Source organism: Somniosus microcephalus, chromosome 15 (assembly GCF_052327205.1).
Source record: "Somniosus microcephalus isolate GS21.2 chromosome 15, FLI_Smic_1.0, whole genome shotgun sequence".
In the NCBI taxonomy this organism is placed as follows: domain Eukaryota; kingdom Metazoa; phylum Chordata; class Chondrichthyes; order Squaliformes; family Somniosidae; genus Somniosus; species Somniosus microcephalus.
Genome location: NC_141001.1, coordinates 58,420,532 through 58,432,729, shown reverse-complemented (window position 1 = coordinate 58,432,729; position 12,198 = coordinate 58,420,532). Strand labels below are relative to the sequence as shown.

The following is a 12,198-nucleotide window of genomic DNA, read 5'->3' as shown; positions in this document are numbered from 1 at the left end:
TCGCAAGATTAGTGTGGTGTGACTGAATGTGGGGAGAAAAGGCAGCGAGTTTGTTTGCAGTGTTGGCGATGGACACGTGTGGAGGTTTTTTGTTTGTTTGTTTGTTGTAAAGCAGAGAGTGGGAAAAGGATGCGTCTCACTGTATTGGCCAGGCTGCACTGCAGCCTCTATTCACAAGGGCGACCCGACTACCGAGCAGCACGGGGGCTTTGACCTGCTCCGTTTCCGACCTGGGCCGGTTCACCGCGCTTTATCCGACCTGGTGAGCCCAGGTTATCCTAGGACTACCATGTGGATACTGCTCTTAGTGCGGACACCCGATCGGCACAGAAGACGGCAGCCCAGAACTCCTGACCTCAAGCAATCCTACAGCCTCAGCCTCCCAGCAGCGGGATCACAGGTGCGCGCCACCGCACCCGGCAGCTTTTGCTCTTGTTTCAGCTGCCTTCAGTTCAAAATGGCAGCAGCTGCTCGCCTGCACTGAGTTAATGCAGGTATGATGCTGTGCTTCCTTTACTCATCTGGTGTCATTGCATGCTCCGGTGACGACTAAGTAAGAACATCAAGACAATTTCAGTGATTGCACATTTCTGGGCAAGGACAGCATTCCGATTCTATTCGGCTATACTAGCCTTCAGCGCAAGTATCAGTGCCTTGCAAAATGTGACAGGCGGCGTGTCGGTTGGCTGTCGTTCAGATTCGCGTTTGCTGCGAGGATTGCAGCACGGAGGAGCAGAGTCATTTCTGATGTAAAATATCTCACTGACGCACAGTTCTTACTAAGTGAAGCGGTCAAGTCACAATCAGTGAGCATTGTTTGTTTCCTCGGCCCCTATCTTCTGCCCTGGCCTTCTCCTTCGGGTTACATTAAGTAGCGACGACGTTGAACAGTGGGCTTTCGGTGATCTCACAATGGGGCTTGGAGATAAGTTGAGTCAGTGCAAATTATAAGGAAACTTTTGCTGTGTCTCGCTCGGTTGCATTTGCAGTGAGTAAAATGCAGCCCGCAGCGTCGAGAGCTGCTAATGTTGGAAAAACAGTGAATTGCATAACTGAATGAGTGAAAGGGTAGGAAACGAGCAAAGAATTAGATTGAATGTGAGTGATTGCCAAACTAAATGTATGCCATTTAGTAGTGGGTCAAGTGTGGAGGAGAATGAAATGAGATTTGCGCTCTCTCGTGGCCGCGGCGAGCATAATTGTGTAAAGTGGAGATTTTGTAAGTGCAGTGGCTGCAGTGAGCAGCAGGGAGCAGTAAGCGTGAGTTGAATGTGACGGAGACAAAGTGGGGAATGTGGTAGTAAAATGCCGTGATGATAATGATGGGGAGAGTGTGTGTGCATGTGCGTGGGGGGCTGGTGAAGATTAAGATGTTGTAAAGTGTGAGGCTTTGTTGTGGCGATGATATTGGATGTGAGAGGGGAAATCATTGCGGGTCGCAAGATTAGTGTGGTGTGACTGAATGTGGGGAGAAAAGGCAGCGAGTTTGTTTGCAGTGTTGGCGATGGACACGTGTGGAGGTTTTTTGTTTGTTTGTTTGTTGTAAAGCAGAGAGTGGGAAAAGGATGCGTCTCACTGTATTGGCCAGGCTGCACTGCAGCCTCTATTCACAAGTGCGACCCGACTACCGAGCAGCACGGGGGCTTTGACCTGCTCCGTTTCCGACCTGGGCCAGTTCACCCCGCTTTATCCGACCTGGTGAGCCCAGGTTATCCTAGGACCACCATGTGGATACTGCTCTTAGTGCGGACACCCGATCGGCACAGAAGACGGCAGCCCAGAACTCCTGACCTCAAGCAATCTCTACAGCCTCAGCCTCCCAGCAGCGGGATCACAGGTGCGCGCCACCGCACCCGGCAGCTTTTGCTCTTGTTTCAGCTGCCTTCAGTTCAAAATGCTCGCCTGCACTGAGTTAATGCAGGTATGATGCTGTGCTTCCTTTACTCATCTGGTGTCATTGCATGCTCCGGTGACGACTAAGTAAGAACATCAAGACAATTTCAGTGATTGCACATTTCTGGGCAAGGACAGCATTCCGATTCTATTCGGCTATACTAGCCTTCAGCGCAAGTATCAGTGCCTTGCAAAATGTGACAGGCGGCGTGTCGGTTGGCTGTCGTTCAGATTCGCGTTTGCTGCGAGGATTGCAGCACGGAGGAGCAGAGTCATTTCTGATGTAAAATATCTCACTGACGCACAGTTCTTACTAAGTGAAGCGGTCAAGTCACAATCAGTGAGCATTGTTTGTTTCCTCGGCCCCTATCTTCTGCCCTGGCCTTCTCCTTCGGGTTACATTAAGTAGCGACGACGTTGAACAGTGGGCTTTCGGTGATCTCACAATGGGGCTTGGAGATAAGTTGAGTCAGTGTAAATTATAAGGAAACTTTTGCTGTGTCTCGCTCGGTTGCATTTGCAGTGAGTAAAATGCAGCCCGCAGCGTCGAGAGCTGCTAATGTTGGAAAAACAGTGAATTGCATAACTGAATGAGTGAAAGGGTAGGAAACGAGCAAAGAATTAGATTGAATGTGAGTGATTGCCAAACTAAATGTATGCCATTTAGTAGTGGGTCAAGTGTGGAGGAGAATGAAATGAGATTTGCGCTCTCTCGTGGCCGCGGCGAGCATAATTGTGTAAAGTGGAGATTTTGTAAGTGCAGTGGCTGCAGTGAGCAGCAGGGAGCAGTAAGCGTGAGTTGAATGTGACGGAGACAAAGTGGGGAATGTGGTAGTAAAATGCCGTGATGATAATGATGGGGAGAGTGTGTGTGCATGTGCGTGGGGGGCTGGTGAAGATTAAGATGTTGTAAAGTGTGAGGCTTTGTTGTGGCGATGATATTGGATGTGAGAGGGGAAATCATTGCGGCTCGCAAGATTAGTGTGGTGCGACTGAATGTGGGGAGAAAAGGCAGCGAGTTTGTTTGCAGTGTTGGCGATGGACACGTGTGGAGGTTTTTTGTTTGTTTGTTTGTTGTAAAGCAGAGAGTGGGAAAAGGATGCGTCTCACTGTATTGGCCAGGCTGCACTGCAGCCTCTATTCACAAGTGCGACCCGACTACCGAGCAGCACGGGGGCTTTGACCTGCTCCGTTTCCGACCTGGGCCGGTTCACCCCGCTTTATCCGACCTGGTGAGCCCAGGTTATCCTAGGACCACCATGTGGATACTGCTCTTAGTGCGGACACCCGATCGGCACAGAAGACGGCAGCCCAGAACTCCTGACCTCAAGCAATCCTACAGCCTCAGCCTCCCAGCAGCGGGATCACAGGTGCGCGCCACCGCACCCGGCAGCTTTTGCTCTTGTTTCAGCTGCCTTCAGTTCAAAATGGCAGCAGCTGCTCGCCTGCACTGAGTTAATGCAGGTATGATGCTGTGCTTCCTTTACTCATCTGGTGTCATTGCATGCTCCGGTGACGACTAAGTAAGAACATCAAGACAATTTCAGTGATTGCACATTTCTGGGCAAGGACAGCATTCCGATTCTATTCGGCTATACTAGCCTTCAGCGCAAGTATCAGTGCCTTGCAAAATGTGACAGGCGGCGTGTCGGTTGGCTGTCGTTCAGATTCGCGTTTGCTGCGAGGATTGCAGCACGGAGGAGCAGAGTCATTTCTGATGTAAAATATCTCACTGACGCACAGTTCTTACTAAGTGAAGCGGTCAAGTCACAATCAGTGAGCATTGTTTGTTTCCTCGGCCCCTATCTTCTGCCCTGGCCTTCTCCTTCGGGTTACATTAAGTAGCGACGACGTTGAACAGTGGGCTTTCGGTGATCTCACAATGGGGCTTGGAGATAAGTTGAGTCAGTGTAAATTATAAGGAAACTTTTGCTGTGTCTCGCTCGGTTGCATTTGCAGTGAGTAAAATGCAGCCCGCAGCGTCGAGAGCTGCTAATGTTGGAAAAACAGTGAATTGCATAACTGAATGAGTGAAAGGGTAGGAAACGAGCAAAGAATTAGATTGAATGTGAGTGATTGCCAAACTAAATGTATGCCATTTAGTAGTGGGTCAAGTGTGGAGGAGAATGAAATGAGATTTGCGCTCTCTCGTGGCCGCGGCGAGCATAATTGTGTAAAGTGGAGATTTTGTAAGTGCAGTGGCTGCAGTGAGCAGCAGGGAGCAGTAAGCGTGAGTTGAATGTGACGGAGACAAAGTGGGGAATGTGGTAGTAAAATGCCGTGATGATAATGATGGGGAGAGTGTGTGTGCATGTGCGTGGGGGGCTGGTGAAGATTAAGATGTTGTAAAGTGTGAGGCTTTGTTGTGGCGATGATATTGGATGTGAGAGGGGAAATCATTGCGGCTCGCAAGATTAGTGTGGTGCGACTGAATGTGGGGAGAAAAGGCAGCGAGTTTGTTTGCAGTGTTGGCGATGGACACGTGTGGAGGTTTTTTGTTTGTTTGTTTGTTGTAAAGCAGAGAGTGGGAAAAGGATGCGTCTCACTGTATTGGCCAGGCTGCACTGCAGCCTCTATTCACAAGTGCGACCCGACTACCGAGCAGCACGGGGGCTTTGACCTGCTCCGTTTCCGACCTGGGCCGGTTCACCCCGCTTTATCCGACCTGGTGAGCCCAGGTTATCCTAGGACCACCATGTGGATACTGCTCTTAGTGCGGACACCCGATCGGCACAGAAGACGGCAGCCCAGAACTCGTGACCTCAAGCAATACCTACAGCCTCAGCCTCCCAGCAGCGGGATCACAGGTGCGCGCCACCGCACCCGGCAGCTTTTGCTCTTGTTTCAGCTGCCTTCAGTTCAAAATGGCAGCAGCTGCTCGCCTGCACTGAGTTAATGCAGGTATGATGCTGTGCTTCCTTTACTCATCTGGTGTCATTGCATGCTCCGGTGACGACTAAGTAAGAACATCAAGACAATTTCAGTGATTGCACATTTCTGGGCAAGGACAGCATTCCGATTCTATTCGGCTATACTAGCCTTCAGCGCAAGTATCAGTGCCTTGCAAAATGTGACAGGCGGCGTGTCGGTTGGCTGTCGTTCAGATTCGCGTTTGCTGCGAGGATTGCAGCACGGAGGAGCAGAGTCATTTCTGATGTAAAATATCTCACTGACGCACAGTTCTTACTAAGTGAAGCGGTCAAGTCACAATCAGTGAGCATTGTTTGTTTCCTCGGCCCCTATCTTCTGCCCTGGCTTTCTCCTTCGGGTTACATTAAGTAGCGACGACGTTGAACAGTGGGCTTTCGGTGATCTCACAATGGGGCTTGGAGATAAGTTGAGTCAGTGTAAATTATAAGGAAACTTTTGCTGTGTCTCGCTCGGTTGCATTTGCAGTGAGTAAAATGCAGCCCGCAGCGTCGAGAGCGGCTAATGTTGGAAAAACAGTGAATTGCATAACTGAATGAGTGAAAGGGTAGGAAACGAGCAAAGAATTAGATTGAATGTGAGTGATTGCCAAACTAAATGTATGCCATTTAGGAGTGGGTCAAGTGTGGAGGAGAATGAAATGAGATTTGCGCTCTCTCGTGGCCGCGGCGAGCATAATTGTGTAAAGTGGAGATTTTGTAAGTGCAGTGGCTGCAGTGAGCAGCAGGGAGCAGTAAGCGTGAGTTGAATGTGACGGAGACAAAGTGGGGAATGTGGTAGTAAAATGCCGTGATGATAATGATGGGGAGAGTGTGTGTGCATGTGCGTGGGGGGCTGGTGAAGATTAAGATGTTGTAAAGTGTGAGGCTTTGTTGTGGCGATGATATTGGATGTGAGAGGGGAAATCATTGCGGGTCGCAAGATTAGTGTGGTGTGACTGAATGTGGGGAGAAAAGGCAGCGAGTTTGTTTGCAGTGTTGGCGATGGACACGTGTGGAGGTTTTTTGTTTGTTTGTTTGTTGTAAAGCAGAGAGTGGGAAAAGGATGCGTCTCACTGTATTGGCCAGGCTGCACTGCAGCCTCTATTCACAAGTGCGACCCGACTACCGAGCAGCACGGGGGCTTTGACCTGCTCCGTTTCCGACCTGGGCCGGTTCACCCCGCTTTATCCGACCTGGTGAGCCCAGGTTATCCTAGGACCACCATGTGGATACTGCTCTTAGTGCGGACACCCGATCGGCACAGAAGACGGCAGCCCAGAACTCCTGACCTCAAGCAATCCTACAGCCTCAGCCTCCCAGCAGCGGGATCACAGGTGCGCGCCACCGCACCCGGCAGCTTTTGCTCTTGTTTCAGCTGCCTTCAGTTCAAAATGGCAGCAGCTGCTCGCCTGCACTGAGTTAATGCAGGTATGATGCTGTGCTTCCTTTACTCATCTGGTGTCATTGCATGCTCCGGTGACGACTAAGTAAGAACATCAAGACAATTTCAGTGATTGCACATTTCTGGGCAAGGACAGCATTCCGATTCTATTCGGCTATACTAGCCTTCAGCGCAAGTATCAGTGCCTTGCAAAATGTGACAGGCGGCGTGTCGGTTGGCTGTCGTTCAGATTCGCGTTTGCTGCGAGGATTGCAGCACGGAGGAGCAGAGTCATTTCTGATGTAAAATATCTCACTGACGCACAGTTCTTACTAAGTGAAGCGGTCAAGTCACAATCAGTGAGCATTGTTTGTTTCCTCGGCCCCTATCTTCTGCCCTGGCCTTCTCCTTCGGGTTACATTAAGTAGCGACGACGTTGAACAGTGGGCTTTCGGTGATCTCACAATGGGGCTTGGAGATAAGTTGAGTCAGTGTAAATTATAAGGAAACTTTTGCTGTGTCTCGCTCGGTTGCATTTGCAGTGAGTAAAATGCAGCCCGCAGCGTCGAGAGCTGCTAATGTTGGAAAAACAGTGAATTGCATAACTGAATGAGTGAAAGGGTAGGAAACGAGCAAAGAATTAGATTGAATGTGAGTGATTGCCAAACTAAATGTGAGTGATTGCCAAACTAAATGTATGCCATTTAGGAGTGGGTCAAGTGTGGAGGAGAATGAAATGAGATTTGCGCTCTCTCGTGGCCGCGGCGAGCATAATTGTGTAAAGTGGAGATTTTGTAAGTGCAGTGGCTGCAGTGAGCAGCAGGGAGCAGTAAGCGTGAGTTGAATGTGACGGAGACAAAGTGGGGAATGTGGTAGTAAAATGCCGTGATGATAATGATGGGGAGAGTGTGTGTGCATGTGCGTGGGGGGCTGGTGAAGATTAAGATGTTGTAAAGTGTGAGGCTTTGTTGTGGCGATGATATTGGATGTGAGAGGGGAAATCATTGCGGGTCGCAAGATTAGTGTGGTGTGACTGAATGTGGGGAGAAAAGGCAGCGAGTTTGTTTGCAGTGTTGGCGATGGACACGTGTGGAGGTTTTTTGTTTGTTTGTTTGTTGTAAAGCAGAGAGTGGGAAAAGGATGCGTCTCACTGTATTGGCCAGGCTGCACTGCAGCCTCTATTCACAAGGGCGACCCGACTACCGAGCAGCACGGGGGCTTTGACCTGCTCCGTTTCCGACCTGGGCCGGTTCACCGCGCTTTATCCGACCTGGTGAGCCCAGGTTATCCTAGGACTACCATGTGGATACTGCTCTTAGTGCGGACACCCGATCGGCACAGAAGACGGCAGCCCAGAACTCCTGACCTCAAGCAATCCTACAGCCTCAGCCTCCCAGCAGCGGGATCACAGGTGCGCGCCACCGCACCCGGCAGCTTTTGCTCTTGTTTCAGCTGCCTTCAGTTCAAAATGGCAGCAGCTGCTCGCCTGCACTGAGTTAATGCAGGTATGATGCTGTGCTTCCTTTACTCATCTGGTGTCATTGCATGCTCCGGTGACGACTAAGTAAGAACATCAAGACAATTTCAGTGATTGCACATTTCTGGGCAAGGACAGCATTCCGATTCTATTCGGCTATACTAGCCTTCAGCGCAAGTATCAGTGCCTTGCAAAATGTGACAGGCGGCGTGTCGGTTGGCTGTCGTTCAGATTCGCGTTTGCTGCGAGGATTGCAGCACGGAGGAGCAGAGTCATTTCTGATGTAAAATATCTCACTGACGCACAGTTCTTACTAAGTGAAGCGGTCAAGTCACAATCAGTGAGCATTGTTTGTTTCCTCGGCCCCTATCTTCTGCCCTGGCCTTCTCCTTCGGGTTACATTAAGTAGCGACGACGTTGAACAGTGGGCTTTCGGTGATCTCACAATGGGGCTTGGAGATAAGTTGAGTCAGTGCAAATTATAAGGAAACTTTTGCTGTGTCTCGCTCGGTTGCATTTGCAGTGAGTAAAATGCAGCCCGCAGCGTCGAGAGCTGCTAATGTTGGAAAAACAGTGAATTGCATAACTGAATGAGTGAAAGGGTAGGAAACGAGCAAAGAATTAGATTGAATGTGAGTGATTGCCAAACTAAATGTATGCCATTTAGTAGTGGGTCAAGTGTGGAGGAGAATGAAATGAGATTTGCGCTCTCTCGTGGCCGCGGCGAGCATAATTGTGTAAAGTGGAGATTTTGTAAGTGCAGTGGCTGCAGTGAGCAGCAGGGAGCAGTAAGCGTGAGTTGAATGTGACGGAGACAAAGTGGGGAATGTGGTAGTAAAATGCCGTGATGATAATGATGGGGAGAGTGTGTGTGCATGTGCGTGGGGGGCTGGTGAAGATTAAGATGTTGTAAAGTGTGAGGCTTTGTTGTGGCGATGATATTGGATGTGAGAGGGGAAATCATTGCGGGTCGCAAGATTAGTGTGGTGTGACTGAATGTGGGGAGAAAAGGCAGCGAGTTTGTTTGCAGTGTTGGCGATGGACACGTGTGGAGGTTTTTTGTTTGTTTGTTTGTTGTAAAGCAGAGAGTGGGAAAAGGATGCGTCTCACTGTATTGGCCAGGCTGCACTGCAGCCTCTATTCACAAGTGCGACCCGACTACCGAGCAGCACGGGGGCTTTGACCTGCTCCGTTTCCGACCTGGGCCAGTTCACCCCGCTTTATCCGACCTGGTGAGCCCAGGTTATCCTAGGACCACCATGTGGATACTGCTCTTAGTGCGGACACCCGATCGGCACAGAAGACGGCAGCCCAGAACTCCTGACCTCAAGCAATCTCTACAGCCTCAGCCTCCCAGCAGCGGGATCACAGGTGCGCGCCACCGCATCCGGCAGCTTTTGCTCTTGTTTCAGCTGCCTTCAGTTCAAAATGCTCGCCTGCACTGAGTTAATGCAGGTATGATGCTGTGCTTCCTTTACTCATCTGGTGTCATTGCATGCTCCGGTGACGACTAAGTAAGAACATCAAGACAATTTCAGTGATTGCACATTTCTGGGCAAGGACAGCATTCCGATTCTATTCGGCTATACTAGCCTTCAGCGCAAGTATCAGTGCCTTGCAAAATGTGACAGGCGGCGTGTCGGTTGGCTGTCGTTCAGATTCGCGTTTGCTGCGAGGATTGCAGCACGGAGGAGCAGAGTCATTTCTGATGTAAAATATCTCACTGACGCACAGTTCTTACTAAGTGAAGCGGTCAAGTCACAATCAGTGAGCATTGTTTGTTTCCTCGGCCCCTATCTTCTGCCCTGGCCTTCTCCTTCGGGTTACATTAAGTAGCGACGACGTTGAACAGTGGGCTTTCGGTGATCTCACAATGGGGCTTGGAGATAAGTTGAGTCAGTGTAAATTATAAGGAAACTTTTGCTGTGTCTCGCTCGGTTGCATTTGCAGTGAGTAAAATGCAGCCCGCAGCGTCGAGAGCTGCTAATGTTGGAAAAACAGTGAATTGCATAACTGAATGAGTGAAAGGGTAGGAAACGAGCAAAGAATTAGATTGAATGTGAGTGATTGCCAAACTAAATGTATGCCATTTAGTAGTGGGTCAAGTGTGGAGGAGAATGAAATGAGATTTGCGCTCTCTCGTGGCCGCGGCGAGCATAATTGTGTAAAGTGGAGATTTTGTAAGTGCAGTGGCTGCAGTGAGCAGTAAGCGTGAGTTGAATGTGACGGAGACAAAGTGGGGAATGTGGTAGTAAAATGCCGTGATGATAATGATGGGGAGAGTGTGTGTGCATGTGCGTGGGGGGCTGGTGAAGATTAAGATGTTGTAAAGTGTGAGGCTTTGTTGTGGCGATGATATTGGATGTGAGAGGGGAAATCATTGCGGCTCGCAAGATTAGTGTGGTGCGACTGAATGTGGGGAGAAAAGGCAGCGAGTTTGTTTGCAGTGTTGGCGATGGACACGTGTGGAGGTTTTTTGTTTGTTTGTTTGTTGTAAAGCAGAGAGTGGGAAAAGGATGCGTCTCACTGTATTGGCCAGGCTGCACTGCAGCCTCTATTCACAAGTGCGACCCGACTACCGAGCAGCACGGGGGCTTTGACCTGCTCCGTTTCCGACCTGGGCCGGTTCACCCCGCTTTATCCGACCTGGTGAGCCCAGGTTATCCTAGGACCACCATGTGGATACTGCTCTTAGTGCGGACACCCGATCGGCACAGAAGACGGCAGCCCAGAACTCCTGACCTCAAGCAATCCTACAGCCTCAGCCTCCCAGCAGCGGGATCACAGGTGCGCGCCACCGCACCCGGCAGCTTTTGCTCTTGTTTCAGCTGCCTTCAGTTCAAAATGGCAGCAGCTGCTCGCCTGCACTGAGTTAATGCAGGTATGATGCTGTGCTTCCTTTACTCATCTGGTGTCATTGCATGCTCCGGTGACGACTAAGTAAGAACATCAAGACAATTTCAGTGATTGCACATTTCTGGGCAAGGACAGCATTCCGATTCTATTCGGCTATACTAGCCTTCAGCGCAAGTATCAGTGCCTTGCAAAATGTGACAGGCGGCGTGTCGGTTGGCTGTCGTTCAGATTCGCGTTTGCTGCGAGGATTGCAGCACGGAGGAGCAGAGTCATTTCTGATGTAAAATATCTCACTGACGCACAGTTCTTACTAAGTGAAGCGGTCAAGTCACAATCAGTGAGCATTGTTTGTTTCCTCGGCCCCTATCTTCTGCCCTGGCCTTCTCCTTCGGGTTACATTAAGTAGCGACGACGTTGAACAGTGGGCTTTCGGTGATCTCACAATGGGGCTTGGAGATAAGTTGAGTCAGTGTAAATTATAAGGAAACTTTTGCTGTGTCTCGCTCGGTTGCATTTGCAGTGAGTAAAATGCAGCCCGCAGCGTCGAGAGCTGCTAATGTTGGAAAAACAGTGAATTGCATAACTGAATGAGTGAAAGGGTAGGAAACGAGCAAAGAATTAGATTGAATGTGAGTGATTGCCAAACTAAATGTATGCCATTTAGTAGTGGGTCAAGTGTGGAGGAGAATGAAATGAGATTTGCGCTCTCTCGTGGCCGCGGCGAGCATAATTGTGTAAAGTGGAGATTTTGTAAGTGCAGTGGCTGCAGTGAGCAGCAGGGAGCAGTAAGCGTGAGTTGAATGTGACGGAGACAAAGTGGGGAATGTGGTAGTAAAATGCCGTGATGATAATGATGGGGAGAGTGTGTGTGCATGTGCGTGGGGGGCTGGTGAAGATTAAGATGTTGTAAAGTGTGAGGCTTTGTTGTGGCGATGATATTGGATGTGAGAGGGGAAATCATTGCGGGTCGCAAGATTAGTGTGGTGTGACTGAATGTGGGGAGAAAAGGCAGCGAGTTTGTTTGCAGTGTTGGCGATGGACACGTGTGGAGGTTTTTTGTTTGTTTGTTTGTTGTAAAGCAGAGAGTGGGAAAAGGATGCGTCTCACTGTATTGGCCAGGCTGCACTGCAGCCTCTATTCACAAGTGCGACCCGACTACCGAGCAGCACGGGGGCTTTGACCTGCTCCGTTTCCGACCTGGGCCGGTTCACCCCGCTTTATCCGACCTGGTGAGCCCAGGTTATCCTAGGACCACCATGTGGATACTGCTCTTAGTGCGGACACCCGATTGGCACAGAAGACGGCAGCCCAGAACTCCTGACCTCAAGCAATCTCTACAGCCTCAGCCTCCCAGCAGCGGGATCACAGGTGCGCGCCACCGCACCCGGCAGCTTTTGCTCTTGTTTCAGCTGCCTTCAGTTCAAAATGGCAGCAGCTGCTCGCCTGCACTGAGTTAATGCAGGTATGATGCTGTGCTTCCTTTACTCATCTGGTGTCATTGCATGCTCCGGTGACGACTAAGTAAGAACATCAAGACAATTTCAGTGATTGCACATTTCTGGGCAAGGACAGCATTCCGATTCTATTCGGCTATACTAGCCTTCAGCGCAAGTATCAGTGCCTTGCAAAATGTGACAGGCGGCGTGTCGGTTGGCTGTCGTTCAGATTCGCGTTTGCTGCGA

The 12,198-nt window shown here is 50.1% G+C and overlaps 9 non-coding genes across 9 annotated transcripts; all 9 read right to left on the bottom strand.

Moving 5' to 3' along the window:
- Positions 1-123: 123 nt before the first annotated feature.
- Positions 124-421, bottom strand: LOC147106930 (signal recognition particle RNA). The gene has a single exon (XR_015081221.1).
- A 1,138-nt stretch (positions 422-1,559) lies between these two features.
- LOC147106929 (signal recognition particle RNA) lies at positions 1,560-1,858 on the bottom strand. The gene has a single exon (XR_015081199.1).
- A 1,128-nt stretch (positions 1,859-2,986) lies between these two features.
- LOC147106928 (signal recognition particle RNA) lies at positions 2,987-3,284 on the bottom strand. The gene has a single exon (XR_015081135.1).
- Positions 3,285-4,422: 1,138 nt separating this feature from the next.
- On the bottom strand, positions 4,423-4,721 carry LOC147106927 (signal recognition particle RNA). Its single transcript, XR_015081219.1, has one exon.
- Positions 4,722-5,859: 1,138 nt separating this feature from the next.
- Positions 5,860-6,157, bottom strand: LOC147106926 (signal recognition particle RNA). The gene has a single exon (XR_015081134.1).
- A 1,160-nt stretch (positions 6,158-7,317) lies between these two features.
- LOC147106925 (signal recognition particle RNA) lies at positions 7,318-7,615 on the bottom strand. Its single transcript, XR_015081220.1, has one exon.
- Positions 7,616-8,753: 1,138 nt separating this feature from the next.
- On the bottom strand, positions 8,754-9,052 carry LOC147106924 (signal recognition particle RNA). The gene has a single exon (XR_015081217.1).
- Positions 9,053-10,170: 1,118 nt separating this feature from the next.
- On the bottom strand, positions 10,171-10,468 carry LOC147106923 (signal recognition particle RNA). The gene has a single exon (XR_015081133.1).
- A 1,138-nt stretch (positions 10,469-11,606) lies between these two features.
- On the bottom strand, positions 11,607-11,905 carry LOC147106922 (signal recognition particle RNA). The gene has a single exon (XR_015081206.1).
- Positions 11,906-12,198: the final 293 nt, after the last annotated feature.